The sequence below is a fragment of the Rhinichthys klamathensis genome, unplaced genomic scaffold (assembly GCF_029890125.1).
Source record: "Rhinichthys klamathensis goyatoka isolate OS25496 unplaced genomic scaffold, OSU_Roscu_1.1 h1tg000082l_1, whole genome shotgun sequence".
Lineage (NCBI taxonomy): Eukaryota > Metazoa > Chordata > Actinopteri > Cypriniformes > Leuciscidae > Rhinichthys > Rhinichthys klamathensis.
The window spans coordinates 3,354,475-3,365,398 of record NW_026606624.1 but is presented as its reverse complement, the minus strand read 5'-3'; the positions used below and the strand labels follow the sequence as shown (position 1 = coordinate 3,365,398).

The 10,924-nt window shown below is 37.3% G+C and overlaps 1 protein-coding gene across 1 annotated transcript in view; it reads left to right on the top strand.

Annotated features, from left to right (window-relative positions):
* The first annotated feature begins 447 nt into the window (after positions 1–447).
* Positions 448–10,924, top strand: part of sulf2a (sulfatase 2a) — a 52,793-nt gene continuing 42,316 nt past the window's right edge. The window contains exon 1 of the mRNA XM_056251524.1: positions 448–1,180. The gene's annotated coding sequence lies outside the window, so the exon portion shown is untranslated. The remainder of the gene's footprint in view (positions 1,181–10,924) is intronic.

The window sequence follows — 10,924 nt, the reverse complement described above, 5'->3', positions numbered from 1 at the left end:
TTTGGGGATTTACTAAAAGTTGTTTAATCATCCAACAAGAATAGAAAAGTAACATTATATTCTCAATATGCTATACACAGTTTGTAGTAGGCTAATGTTTAAGATATTGAATGTTATAATGGTAACAAAAGGTTAGCAATATCCATTTAATTTAATTCATGCTTAATTATTGAAGCCACGCCTCTTCTGTGAGAACTTAACTAAACCATTAAATACTTTCTATAAGTGTCTTTTTTCACTTCAGTTGTAGCAGTCTGTTCTATTCTAGTTTACTTGACTACTGCAAATGCTGACTCCTTAAGTTGAAAAAAATTACTTTGGATACATTTTAAATACACTAACATTTAAATAATTGTGTTATTCATTTAATTATCCTCCGAAATTCATCTGTATGCATCTGATTGCGTCCCATACGTTTTTGGGGGGGGGGTTTCTTGAAGCACTTAACTTTGCAGTTTGTCTGTGCCCCTGTTAACAGCACTCTGCTCTCCAGTGCTTCTGATAGTTGCCAGCCTAATAAATACTCTCTCTGTAGTCTGTACCCAGCGATCCATTCCCCTGCCCTCCTGCTCCAAGATTGATCCCTTATCCCCACCCCTTCTTTTCTCTCCGCGCTGCCAGACCCGCAGCTTTAGAACCCATGTGAATAGGTGAAGCTCTGAGGCTCCAACAGATGGCCAGAGCTGCCCTGATTCAGTCACACTGCTGCCGGATGAATACCGGCTCAGAGAGCCCAGGAAAAGTGGAAAAACAGAGTTTGAGGCGAGCAAAAGAGAGATAGAGAGAGTGATAGAGTTTCCCCCATGTGTGTGGGAGAATAAGGGAAAACAGGGACGTGTTAATATGCATGAGGGAAAGAGTAAAGTGTGTGAGAGAGGGAAAGAGAGACAATAAGAGAGGGGAGTGCACGATATTGAATTGTAGATTAAGGGACTTCTTTCCCTCCCGCCCTCTTTTATTTATCTGCTATGGAACCACGCCTCCTTTCTTTCACCTCTCTGTGTGTCTATATCAGGGGACCGGCTATGAGAGAGCCCACTTGTACAGCTGGCAGAGGGGGAGTCGAGTCAGAGGTGGTCTGGCGAGGACCGAACAGGTGACGGATCATTATATCCCTGAGTTAACATCTCCTGTTGTTTCGCTGTTCCTCAGGAAGGATTCGGAGGTGGGCATCAGTGAGGTGAGTGCCTTTGTCCCCAATTACTGCTTGGTACCATCACCTCTTGTCAGATTTGATGCCAGTAGTGGATGCACAGGTATATTTCTCTATTGTTAAAGCGAATTATAATTTGATACTCTTTCCAGATTGTTATATGCACAATTCTGCATTGCATGAACCTCAATTTTATGTATATCTGAAAGTACTTTTTATATTTCTTTTTTTTCATAAATCGATGTCTTATAAAGCCCAAATCATTGCCATTGAGAGGTTCAGAAAGTTGTGATTTCTTCCCATTTATTAAAGCTTTTTAGCTTTGTTTCTTCTAGTCTTCTCAGACTCTTCTTGGTGGCGTCGCCATAGTTCTTGGTTTTTCGTATCTCGAATATTTGTCCCTCATACTCGCAAGTCTGACTTGAAATGATTCTTACAACGTCTGTGTTTGTGTGTGATTTTGGCCCTTTTAAGGACTTTAACAAGAGTGTCGTCACCTCTGTAAATTGCTACATGACTCACGCTGCATTTTTGATGATGAAGAGCTGCTCTCTGGGTCAAGTAGGCAAGTAATGTTTGGAGTGCTGGGGATTCGCTGGGTAAAATATGCATCAGTGAGCTTGCGCTTGTGTTCGCTGTGTGAGGCTATGAGGTAATGAAAAAGGTGATGGGGGCTGAGAGATCTGTGCCTTAGTCATACATTATTTACTGTGCACTGTCTCCGCTCAGCCCCAAAACAACTGGCCTCCTTTTCCTCTTCTGTCATCTGAACCAGAGCTGTAGACCAGGTCCTATGACGTTTAGTGCATCAGACCTGTACAAATGAGTTCACATGGTCAATGTCACAAATTTGCTTCTTTGATTAGTGACCTAGAAATATTGCAGAATCTGAAATATTTCTTGTTCAGTTTACGCCACGGCGTTTGTATCGATTTTGAATGTAAGAATTGGTGGTCTCAGGCTTTTTGGACCCCAGTGTATACACACATGAGGCTTCCAATGCATACAGTACACTTTCTTTTTTCAAAGATTTCTTAAAGTAGTTCAGCAGTAACTTTAGAGCCGAGTGAAACTGCTCATTTGGGACCTCCGTCTGACAGCACAAAAAAAAAAAAGAAGAAGGAATTTGATCTCAATTTACTAATTCCTGAGTGGGAGCTTTTTAGGGTTCATTTGCATATGTACGTCCAGGTCTCAATAGGGTTCTCTTATCCTGTGATGATTTTATCTAATTTACAAGCTGGAAACCTATTTTTGGATTGCTTTGTCTACTGTAGTTGACATATTGTTGGTTTTAGGGAGAAAGTCCACATAACGGATTTATGTTTTAGAGTAGCTTCGCTGATTTTATGCAAAGTTCAACCCAGTGTTGGTATGTACATTTCAAATATAAATCTAACCATGAAGCCCCAACCCCTGAGCGAACCTTAAATCTAACCGTGATTGTAAAATGATTGCTCAAAAACCATAATCCCAACCCCCCCCACCAATAGTTGGTGTTGCTATTGGTCAGATAAGCTTAGGAGATGTTCAAGATTTAAATGAACGGATGAAAAGCTGTGAACAAGGTTGTGCATTTATTATTAATCTATTTGCTTTTTATCTCAAAAATCTGGCAAAATTAGATGGGATGTTTATCCCATCCGAGTGATTTTTATCAAAGAGTCTGGACACGAGACAAATCCGAACCAGCCCAGAGCACGTCTATGTGAGACACAAGATCTCATTTTCATGAGCTGCTGAGAGCAAAACAAGGCCTGATATGAATCTAAAATATAATTTGAGCCCGGTGCCCACCGTCTTAAATGTTAATGCTGACTGGAAGTCTTTGATGAGTGATTTGGAGTACAGCACCTCTGGCGGTGCCCTCTGAGGCAAAGAGTGATGTGAATGCATTATTACAGAGCTGTGCCAAGATACGGCAGGTGTCCAGCGGAGATCTGTAATTACATCCTGCCAAGAACATGGAGAGCATCAATCTTAGATCAGAATCAGAATTTGTAATCAAAAGGCTTTTTTATTTTTATTTTAGTCAAGATCAAATGCATTTTTTCCCTCACTAAGTCAAAGTCAAAGTTTATTTATATAGCACTTTTTAAAAACAACAAGCGTTTAGCAAAGTGCTGTACACAAACATACTTATGCAATCAAACCAACATGACCAAAATACAAAAAATAAAAAACAGTAGAACAATAAAACAATAAAAGAATAAAACAGAACTCTCACACGGCGTCAAATGCCAAGCTGTAATAATAAGTTTTAAGATTCGATTTAAAAATAGTAATGGTTTGAGACTGCCTAATGAACAGGGGCAAACTATTCCACAACTTCGGTCCAGCCACTGAAAATGCTCTTTCACCCCTGGTTTTCAGTTTCACACGCGGGACTACTAAAAGCAAATGGTCAGCGGACCTAAGCGCTCTTGACGGAGCGTACTGCCTAATCAGTTCCGTCATATACCTGGGAGCGAGGCCATGAAGTGATTTAAATACAAACATCAAAATTTTGAATTTAATTCTAAAAGATACTGGTAACCAGTGAAGAGAGGACAAAATAGGTTTAATATGTTCTCGCTTTCGTGTACCTGTCAGCAAGCGAGCTGCAGCATTCTGGACCCTCTGCAGCCTAGAGAGAGAGGCCTGACTAATGCCTATGTAAAGGCCATTACAATAATCTAGACGTGATGAAATGAAAATATGGAGGAGTTTTTGAAAGTCTCTGGAAGACAGAAATGATTTCACCTTGGTGAGCTGTCTCAACTGGAAAAAACTCGATTTAACTACCAATTAATCTGTTTGTCCAGTTTAAAATCACAATCCATAGTAAAACCTAAATTTTTGACATAGGACTTCACTAATGGATTCAACTCAACTAGATCAAAATTTTGCGATTCATAAGTACCTCCAGGGGTAAAGAGTATTACCTCTGTTTTGTTTTCATTAAAACATAAGAAATTTTTTGCCATCCAGGCCTTAATTTCCTCAAGACACTGCAGTAAAGGCGCTAACGTACAAGTGTCTTTTCTATTCAGAGGCAGGTAAATCTGGGTGTCATCAGCATAGATATGAAACGATATTCCAAATTTCCTAAAAATATGACCCAGGGGCAATAAATATAAGGCGAACAACATAGGCCCCAAAATGGAACCCTGGGGGACGCCAGATGTGAGAGGAGCCGTTGAGGAGACAAATTCTCCAATACGAACTGAAAAAGTTCTTTCGGACAAATACGACTTAAACCAAGCCAACACATTACCCTCGATGCCAACACATTCTTCCAGACGTGAGACTAAAATCCCATGGTCTAAGGTATCAAATGCAGCTGAAAGATCCAGTAATAATAAAATCGCGCAATTTCCTGAGTCCGTAGTGAGTAATAGATCATTTGACACCCTCAGCAATGCAGTTTCTGTACTATGAAGAGACTTAAAACCAGACTGGAACACTTCATGGATACCATTTAAATTTAAAAATGCATTTAACTGTTCAAATACAACCTTTTCAAGTAATTTCGACAAAAATGAAAGTTTAGAGATCGGTCTAAAGTTTGCAAGAAGTGATGGGTCCAGATTAGATTTCTTAATAACCGGTTCCACCACTGCATGCTTAAAAGATTTGGGTACAACTCCTGTAGCCAGACTACTGTTAATCAAATAAATGGTGAATGTTTACACTGGCAATATGGCATTGCTGTTGGAATACCCTGCTCAAAGTTTTGGGGTCCTCATGCCTCATTACTCATCACTCAGGCACCTCCCACTGTAAACTTCTCTTCCATCAGCCATGAACATTCAATACTAGAATCCATCTCTCGTCTCATATAACATTAACATCTGTCACAACAACAGTAATTGGACCACTAATGCGCAGATGAGATGAGTATATTGGATTGGCCTTTAGAGTTTTGGTTTCAGTTTTTCCCTGTACATTTACATTCACCCAAAAATGAAATTAAATTAGGTCATCATTTACTCATGTCGCTCCAAACCTATATGACTTTCTATATTCTGCGGAACGCAAAAGAGGTTGTAAAGAATGTAAAGAACTGTTTTTGTCCATAGATTGTCGGGACTTTCACTGGATAGACAAAAAACAGACATAATAAAAATAAAAAATAAACTTTTCAAATTAACTATCCTTTTAAGGCATTAAGCAGATGTTATTATCCAGAAAGTCTCTGAAAAGTCAGTTGTCATCACAAATAAGACCATTTTGATCAACAAATGGCAAGAAAACACACCTAGGCTAATAAAGATTTAAGTCCTAGTGTCAATTTTAGCAGGAATAGGGAAGGAGTGGAGGGAACATAATAGCGGTGTGATGTGAAAGTGCTTGGGTTTAATAGGGGGGTTGCGGCATTCGGGATGAGCTGCACAGGTTTGATTTCATACCCTGGGAGACAATTGTAACAGTCATACTAATGGTGAACTGCACACTAAAGGAAATTACAGTGACTTAAAAGTGATCTGAAGCACTTCTGGCCAAACAGAGAATCTATATATGAGAATATAGAGAGTCTGCTAAGTGATTTGATCAATATTCATTGAGCTTTGACAAACATTGTTCATATACTTTACATGTAAAGATTTGTCTTTTTGCTCGTTTTTAAAATGGAATTTCTTTGCCTTATTCTTGCCCTCAGGGTTTTCCAAACTGAGTTATGGGTTCCTGCTCAGACTTCAGCTCACATCTACCCATTACTCTCTCTGGCTGTCTCTCGCTCACCGTATCTATCTCTTGCTCCCTCAGGAGCTCAGCAGGCTTTGTGGCTTCTTATTAATTTTTACGGAATTATAGATTTCTGAAATTGGATTTTCCCAACTCACTGAAGAAAGCAGATTAGCTGGCTACTCTCACATGCACCAGACTTTTTGTGGCCTGAAACTTGAATGTTTGAGTATGGACAGTTAGTTTGGATGGCAGGTTTATCTGTATTCCAGTATAGGTTTTTTTCTTAGTAGAATCAAATTACACTTTAGTCTTTGATATTGTTGCAGTTGTCTTAATTCATTAAATTGTCATTTTAGATGAACACTATGGATCCTATCATACATCCTATCAATGCGCCAAGCGCAAGTGTTTTTTGCTAGTTTCAGCCCGACACGGTTATAATTTTCACGTCCCCCGCCACGCTGTTTAACAAAGCAAAGGATTACAATTTAAAAGATAATTATTGTGTACATAAAGATATGGTGGAATCTGGCTTGTCCCGTAGATGGTCTGCTTACGCGCTTTAACCTCGCGCACAAGCAGATCCGTTTCCTCTCTGGAGATGCTTTCAGTTTTAGCGAATCCGTCATGGCGTGAGCGCAACTGGCTTGTAAATGGAATTTGGAGATGAGATTTTTTTGCACGTTACGCCCAGAAAACACCCATTACTCATTAAAGCTCCAGTCCGTAACTTTTCCTCTTTGTCGCCATCTCTCTGTTCGAAATCTGTAACTGCAGTGATTCGCGGAATTATCATCTTTACGTGGGTTGTAAATCGGCATGAAACAGCGCGGATGAACACAGTGCTTTGAGGCGAGTGCTGCTGTCAGTCACCGCGCTGTGTGGATACTGTCATACAGAATCACAGATTCACTTTTTGAAAGTTTGACCAACATAAGAATTTTCATAAGAAAATGTCTTCTGAACAAGTAAGTAACATCCATTTTTGTTCTGACCAACTAAAAGGGAAAAAGCATTCGACATGATAAGCTTCGTTAGATTTAATCAACGCGATTTACAGCAACCGTGCAAATTATAGCCTACTTTGTTCTCAAATTCATGTTAACAACATCAGCATTGCGTGACTAATGTTAAATTTAATGTGTATTATGGTTACCTGTGTAGTTCAGAATTCATATTCTCCATAATAGCAAAACGAGAAAGGCACAACAAAGGAAACTCCATAACTGTGTGAATTAAGAAAACGTACTGTTACACGATTGAACTATTGAAATGTCTTAACTTACTTGTTCAGCAGAAAAAAGCCGTCTCTTCTTCCGTTTTGAACCCCTTCAAAACACGGAGTTCACGCACTTTTCAAAAGCCCCGCCGATGTTTAAATCCTTGTGTTCGCATGAGACGGTTTCTTTCTCTTTCTCTAGCCACCTTAAATCCGAAGTACGAAGTCTTTTGGGTTTTATAACTGCTGAATCTCCAGTTGACACTGATGATTGTTGTTTGGATCTTTCTGGATGCCATAAGTTTAATTATGTAAAGTGCTGCGAGAAAATCCTATACATCTAAACATCTCGTCACGCGCAGTATAGCCGAAGGAGCCGAAACTCCTTCTTTATGTGTACGGGTGTGACGTAATTACGCAAAGACATGCTCGAATTTCCCGCGGAAACCCACCAGTACCACTGGAATTAAAATCATTATTACAAGCTAACCGTTTTGAATCTAGCTATGGCAAGCAGATAGTTTTGACCACTGGCAGAATAAGTTTTTTTTTAATATAATTATTTTGAATTTTTTTTAACTTAAAAAAGTTACGGACTGGAGCTTTAAGAGAATAGGGACAACCCTTTTAGACCATGCACCGGGCGCGCCGACCATTTTTCCCCTCGTTAACCTAGCAAAAGTGGATTCGGACACGCCCTAAGTGTGCTTGCGCTGTGCGCTTTAGATCATGCTCTTAGATCGTTAAAATAGGGCCCTTTGTCTTTATTTGTGAATGAGGATAAAACTTCAATGCTTGTTTAATCACAAAACAAAAGTGTACATGTAATAAAGGGCATTTTGCATTACACACTGCACTATTATTGTTTTTTATTTCTTGCTTTTTCTTGCAGATATTTTACAGTGTTAATTCTAAAATGTATTACAATAAAAATAAATGATAATTTAATTTGATTTAATTACGTTCTAGAACTAATTTAAACAGTGACTGAATTCTGAATAGGACCATGAAATGATTGTGAGCATCACTGTGCTTAAATCTATACAGCCTTTATTGTTTATGAATTATTATATTATTTCTGTTCTGTAACATATAACAATGTTATGTATAATGTATTGCAAATTATAATCAAATCAGTTTTTAATTTGTATAAAATCCTGGCAAAATAACTGTACAAAAAAATATATATATAAAAAAATCAGTGGGCTAACTCAATAACTCACTAACTCTAGGGAGCTCTTTTTTGGGCACACGTCGAGATGTTAATTTGGTGAATGAGAGGCTTCTGGAATCGATTGAGAGAGATCTGGACCAGACAGAATCAAACAAACGTGGCCTGAGGGCCAGTCTGCACCAGAACTGAAAGCACCGATAAAGCTCCCATTACATAGACTACATATTTCTCATAAATTAGAACTAATGAGTTGGTGATGTGCACATTTCTGACATTTATACATTAAACTTGTTTTGGTCCTTTTCCCCAGATTTTATAAATGATACTGATATTTGTATTTCACTGCTATAAATATATAAGTATTCTTTTATATAAATATTTATATCATTTAAATATAAAAATAAATATTTTGATGAATATATTTGTCTTATTTTATTTATTTATTTTATTATAGTTATTTATTTATTTTTATTATTATTTCTATTCGGCTGTTATGTTGGAGAGTTGAATTTATCAAGATATCATCATAGCAGATGTGTGTGTGACAGTGTGAAGGTGGAGTGATGACTGCGAGTGTCAGCTGTTAAGTGTGAATCATGATAAATGGCATATGTGAAAATTCATATCTGATGGAAGCGTTTACTTGAAATGAGCCATATTGGATGACTGATTAAAAAAAAAACCCACATATGTCAGGTGTTATCTAAGTAATAGTCTGTCCCAGACACAGATGTTAAAGCGATCAAGTTTATATGAGTTCAATTATTGGGCCAGTGCTTCGCGAACGTAATTTGATACAAGGCCAAAATATACAGAATGCACTGTCAAGTCCGAGTAATTTGCTCACAACAATACATGAGGTATTGCTTTTAGTTAATCTAACCAGTGTAGAGGAAATATACTTTTAAGAGTAATGCGTAACAATATCGCATTACTTCCTAAAAAAGTAACTTGTGTTACTTTTTATGGAAAGTAATGGGTTACATTTTTATTGTCTTTTAGATATAACAAAATAACATGCATTCAAACAAACAGACAGGGAAAAAGGGGAACAACCTAGATATTATAAATAATTTAGCAATCTGAAAAAAAATTGAATTTATTTGAATTCAATATAAATTGAATTTATATGTTCTTTATATAATTCAATATGTTGGAAGAAAAACATTGCCATGCATCAATGGTACTAGGTTTAGCTTTATTAATTCGTGATGTTGTACACTCACAAGTCACTATTCTGAGGAGGCTATGAATCCAATATGTTTTTGCACACATGTGCGGAGTAATCCAGTTCTATATTATTGTTTTCTTTGCAGCTGTAAAACCAGCAAACATCATTCTCTTTTGTGATGAATTTATACGGGAGTCAGAATCATCATTGAGAAGATATAAAGCTGGATTCGACATGTATTTGTGGTTCTTTGTGTGTTGTTTGTTTGTTGTCTGTCTGTATATTGACAAATGTATAATTGTACTTTTGGTTATTTTATTATTGTTCTTTTGTGATGGTTGTGATGTATTTTAGGACCCCCTCGAAAACGAGATGTTGCATCTCAAGGGGTTTATTCTAATAAATACATTTGAATATGTAATCAATTTGTATAGTAAGGAGGACAAAACTAAATTTACATGAGTCCATACGTTGACAACATCTGGACACTCCCAAAACATGTGAAGAAAAGTACCTGATGATACAATGTCACGGATATGGCAGTTATAGGTCGATTGAAGTTTCATTTTAAACCTCTTGTAAAGAGTTATGTATGCTCTATGGATGACTTTGAAATGGATAAGACGATGAGCCAAGTTTTTAGAAGTTAAAATTAGATGCTTGTTTGTTTTTTAATAACAAAAAGTGAAAAAAAGTCTCACGCCTAGAAATTCTTAAGAAAAACGTAAAAATTCACGCCTTTCAGCTGTGCTTAAATGTGATGTTTATCTCAAGTCATTTTTGGTTATTACTAGTATGGTTAAATTGGGTCATCGAAGGTCAACAGTAAAGACATTGCTTAATAAATTGAGATTGAATACATAAAGTATATTTGTGTTATTTAATATTTATTTATTCAGGTTTGCATTATATTCTGAGTTTGTTTTTCACTGCTTTTATTCATTTTGAGGAACACTGAATCTGCTTTTGTGCAAGTGAGATGAGTGAGATGCATGCTCACATTTAGTCTAGAACTATAATAACCATCATGTTTACATAGCAGCACACACAACTTCCTACACCTTTACTCCCGATTTGTACCCAACATAGGAGAGGTGTCAGTCAATAAATGGCAAAACAAAGTAACTTATTTGAAAAAGTAACTTTGTTGTAAATTGAAAAGTAATGCTCTACATTACCAGTTACTTGAAAAAAGTCATCTGATTACGTAACTCGAATTAATTGTAATGCGTAACCCTCAACACTTCATCTACTCTGAAATGTAGCAGAAAACATTGTTTATAGTTCAGCAAGCAGTGTCCTATGTGTTTGTGTGAGAAAGTGCATACTATTTAGAACTTCATCCTCCCTTATGCATTTCTCCTTAGTGTTACATTCATTATAATTGGTTGTGGGTGGCAGCGTGCTTAAGCCTGATTTGGGACTGAATTGTTGCCTAGTTTCTGCGCAGCCCCAGAACAGAAATAGAACAGGGCCTATTAGTTTTTATCTTGCCATGTATCCTGCAGTGAGTCGAACAAACAGCCCATTACACAG